At 61.4% G+C, this 5000-nt stretch overlaps 1 pseudogene; it reads right to left on the bottom strand.

Annotated features, from left to right (window-relative positions):
- The window catches only part of LOC124023339, a 33479-nt pseudogene that overhangs the window by 12198 nt on the left and 16281 nt on the right, over positions 1–5000 (bottom strand).

Genomic DNA, 5000 nt, shown 5'->3' with positions numbered 1-5000 from the left:
AGTCCCTTCCCCCATACCTACCCTCCACCAGTCTCTTCCCCCAGTACCTACCCTCCACCTGTCCCTTTTCCCCCGTACCTACCCTCCACCAGTCCCTTCCCCCGTACCTTACCCTCCACCAGTCCCTTCCCCTGTACCTACCCTCCACCAGTCCCCCCCGTAACTATATATATATATATATATAACTACCCTCCACCAGTCCCTTCCCCCGTACCTACCCTCCACCAGTCCCTTCCCCCGTACCTACCCTCCAGTAGTCACTCCCTCCGTACCTACCCTCCAGTAGTCACTCCCCCGTACCTACCCTCCACCAGTCCCTTCCCCCGTACCTACCCTCCACCAGTCTCTTCCCCTGTACCTACCCTCCACCAGTCCCTTCCCCCCATACCTACCCTCCACCAGTCTCTTCCCCCGTACCTACCCTCCAGTAGTCACTCCCCCGTACCTACCCTCCAGTAGTCACTCCCCCAGTACCTACCCTCCAGTAGTCCTCCCCCATACCTACCCTCCAGTAGTCACTCCCCCATACCTACCCTCCACCAGTCCCTTCCCCCTGTACCTACCCTCCACCAGTCTCTTCCCCCTGTACATACCCTCCACCAGTCCCCCGTACCTACCCTCCACCAGTCCCTTCCCCCGTACCTACCCTCCACCAGTCCCTTCCCCCTGTACCTACCCTCCACCAGTCCCTTCCCCCAGTACCTACCCTCCACCAGTCCCTTCCCCCATACCTACCCTCCACCAGTCCCTTCCCCCTGTACCTACCCTCCACCAGTCCCTTCCCCCAGTACCTACCCTCCACCAGTCCCTTCCCCCGTACCTACCCTCCACCAGTCCCTTCCCCCGTACCTACCCTCCACCAGTCCCTTCCCCCAGTACCTACCCTCCACCTGTCCCTTCCCCCGTACCTACCCTCCACCAGTCTCTTCCCCCTGTACCTACCCTCCACCAGTCCCTTCCCCTGTACCTACCCTCCACCAGTCCCCCATACCTACCCTCCACCAGTCCCTTCCCCCGTACCTACCCTCCAGTAGTCACTCCCTCCGTACCTACCCTCCAGTAGTCACTCCCCCGTACCTACCCTCCACCAGTCCCTTCCCCCGTACCTACCCTCCACCAGTCTCTTCCCCTGTACCTACCCTCCACCAGTCCCTTCCCCCATACCTACCCTCCACCAGTCTCTTCCCCCCGTACCTACCCTCCAGTAGTCACTCCCCCGTACCTACCCTCCAGTAGTCACTCCCCCAGTACCTACCCTCCAGTAGTCACTCCCCCATACCTACCCTCCACCAGTCTCTTCCCCCTGTACCTACCCTCCACCAGTCCCTTCCCCTGTACCTACCCTCCACCAGTCCCCCATACCTACCCTCCACCAGTCCCTTCCCCCCGTACCTACCCTCCAGTAGTCACTCCCTCCGTACCTACCCTCCAGTAGTCACTCCCCCGTACCTACCCTCCACCAGTCCCTTCCCCGTACCTACCCTCCACCAGTCTCTTCCCCTGTACCTACCCTCCACCAGTCCCTTCCCCCATACCTACCCTCCACCAGTCTCTTCCCCGTACCTACCCTCCAGTAGTCACTCCCCCCGTACCTACCCTCCAGTAGTCACTCCCCCAGTACCTACCCTCCAGTAGTCACTCCCCCATACCTACCCTCCACCAGTCCCTTCCCCTGTACCTACCCTCCACCAGTCCCTTCCCCCAGTACCTACCCTCCACCAGTCCCTTCCCCCATACCTACCCTCCACCAGTCCCTTCCCCCGTACCTACCCTCCACCAGTCCCCCTTACCTACCCTCCACCAGTCCCTTCCCCCTGTACCTACCCTCCACCAGTCCCTTCCCCCATACCTACCCTCCACCAGTCTCTTCCCCCTGTACCTACCCTCCACCAGTCTCTTCCCCCATACCTACCCTCCACCACACTCTTCCCCCTGTACCTACCCTCCACCAGTCCCTTCCCCCCATACCTACCCTCCACCAGTCTCTTCCCCCCAGTACCTACCCTCCACCTGTCCCTTTTCCCCCGTACCTACCCTCCACCAGTCCCTCCCCCCCGTACCTACCCTCCACCAGTCCCTTCCCCCGTGCCCACCCTCCACCAGTCCCTTCCCCCTGTACCTACCCTCCACCAGTCCCCCGTAACTATATATATATATATATATATATATATAACTACCCTCCACCAGTCCCTTCCCCCGTACCTACCCTCCACCAGTCCCTTCCCCCCGTACCTACCCTCCAGTAGTCACTCCCTCCGTACCTACCCTCCAGTAGTCACTCCCCCGTACCTACCCTCCACCAGTCCCTTCCCCCGTACCTACCCTCCACCAGTCTCTTCCCCTGTACCTACCCTCCACCAGTCCCTTCCCCCATACCTACCCTCCACCAGTCTCTTCCCCCGTACCTACCCTCCAGTAGTCACTCCCCCGTACCTACCCTCCAGTAGTCACTCCCCCAGTACCTACCCTCCAGTAGTCACTCCCCCCATACCTACCCTCCAGTAGTCACTCCCCCATACCTACCCTCCACCAGTCCCTTCCCCCTGTACCTACCCTCCACCAGTCTCTTCCCCCTGTACATACCCTCCACCAGTCCCCCGTACCTACCCTCCACCAGTCCCTTCCCCCGTACCTACCCTCCACCAGTCCCTTCCCCTGTACCTACCCTCCACCAGTCCCTTCCCCCAGTACCTACCCTCCACCAGTCCCTTCCCCCCGTACCTACCCTCCACCAGTCCCTTCCCCCTGTACCTACCCTCCACCAGTCCCTTCCCCCCAGTACCTACCCTCCACCAGTCCCTTCCCCCGTACCTACCCTCCACCAGTCCCTTCCCCCTGTACCTACCCTCCACCAGTCCCTTCCCCCAGTACCTACCCTCCACCTGTCCCTTCCCCCATACCTACCCTCCACCAGTCTCTTCCCCCTGTACCTACCCTCCACCAGTCCCTTCCCCCTGTACCTACCCTCCACCAGTCCCCCATACCTACCCTCCACCAGTCCCTTCCCCCCGTACCTACCCTCCAGTAGTCACTCCCTCCGTACCTACCCTCCAGTAGTCACTCCCCCGTACCTACCCTCCACCAGTCCCTTCCCCCGTACCTACCCTCCACCAGTCTCTTCCCCTGTACCTACCCTCCACCAGTCCCTTCCCCCCCATACCTACCCTCCACCAGTCTCTTCCCCCGTACCTACCCTCCAGTAGTCACTCCCCCCGTACCTACCCTCCAGTAGTCACTCCCCCAGTACCTACCCTCCAGTAGTCACTCCCCCATACCTACCCTCCACCAGTCCCTTCCCCCTGTACCTACCCTCCACCAGTCTCTTCCCCTGTACCTACCCTCCACCAGTCCCCGTACCTACCCTCCACCAGTCCCTTCCCCCGTACCTACCCTCCACCAGTCCCTTCCCCCTGTACCTACCCTCCACCAGTCCCTTCCCCCAGTACCTACCCTCCACCAGTCCCTTCCCCCATACCTACCCTCCACCAGTCCCTTCCCCTGTACCTACCCTCCACCAGTCCCTTCCCCCAGTACCTACCCTCCACCTGTCCCTTCCCCCGTACCTACCCTCCACCAGTCTCTTCCCCCTGTACCTACCCTCCACCAGTCCCTTCCCCTGTACCTACCCTCCACCAGTCCCCCATACCTACCCTCCACCAGTCTCTTCCCCCTGTACCTACCCTCCACCAGTCTCTTCCCCCTGTACCTACCCTCCACCAGTCTCTTCCCCCTGTACCTACCCTCCACCAGTCCCCCATACCTACCCTCCCCAGTACCTACCCTCCACCAGTCCCTTCCCCCGTACCTACCCTCCACCAGTCCCTTCCCCCGTACCTACCCTCCACCAGTCCCCCTTACCTACCCTCCACCAGTCCCCCTTACCTACCCTCCACCAGTCCCTTCCCCCTGTACCTACCCTCCACCAGTCCTTCCCCCATACCTACCCTCCACCAGTCTCTTCCCCCTGTACCTACCCTCCACCAGTCTCTTCCCCCTGTACCTACCCTCCACCAGTCCCTTCCCCTGTACCTACCCTCCACCAGTCCCCCATACCTACCCTCCACCAGTCTCTTCCCCCTGTACCTACCCTCCACCAGTCTCTTCCCCCTGTACCTACCCTCCACCAGTCTCTTCCCCTGTACCTACCCTCCACCAGTCCCCCATACCTACCCTCCACCAGTCCCTTCCCCCAGTACCTACCCTCCACCAGTCCCTTCCCCCGTACCTACCCTCCACCAGTCCCTTCCCCCCCGTACCTACCCTCCACCAGTCCCCTTACCTACCCTCCACCAGTCCCTTCCCCCTGTACCTACCCTCCACCAGTTCCTTCCCCCATACCTACCCTCCACCAGTCTCTTCCCCCTGTACCTACCCTCCACCAGTCCCTTCCCCCATACCTACCCTCCACCAGTCTCTTCCCCCTGTACCTACCCTCCACCAGTCTCTTCCCCCTGTACCTACCCTCCACCAGTCTCTTCCCCCATACCTACCCTCCACCAGTCTCTTCCCCCTGTACCTACCCTCCACCAGTCCCTTCCCCCATACCTACCCTCCACCAGTCTCTTCCCCCAGTACCTACCCTCCACCTGTCCCTTTTCCCCGTACCTACCCTCCACCAGTCCCTTCCCCCCGTACCTACCCTCCACCAGTCTCTTCCCCCTGTACCTACCCTCCACCAGTCCCCCATACCTACCCTCCCCCAGTACCTACCCTCCACCAGTCCCTTCCCCCTGTACCTACCCTCCACCAGTCCCTTCCCCCATACCTACCCTCCACCAGTCTCTTCCCCCTGTACCTACCCTCCACCAGTCCCTTCCCCCATACCTACCCTCCACCAGTCTCTTCCCCCTGTACCTACCCTCCACCAGTCTCTTCCCCCTGTACCTACCCTCCACCAGTCTCTTCCCCCATACCTACCCTCCACCAGTCTCTTCCCCCTGTACCTACCCTCCACCAGTCCCTTCCCCCATACCTACCCTCCACCAGTCTCTTCCCCCAGT

This window comes from Oncorhynchus gorbuscha, unplaced genomic scaffold, assembly GCF_021184085.1.
Source record: "Oncorhynchus gorbuscha isolate QuinsamMale2020 ecotype Even-year unplaced genomic scaffold, OgorEven_v1.0 Un_scaffold_1598, whole genome shotgun sequence".
Classification (NCBI taxonomy): Eukaryota; Metazoa; Chordata; class Actinopteri; order Salmoniformes; family Salmonidae; genus Oncorhynchus; species Oncorhynchus gorbuscha.
This window is presented reverse-complemented; position numbering and strand designations above follow the sequence as displayed.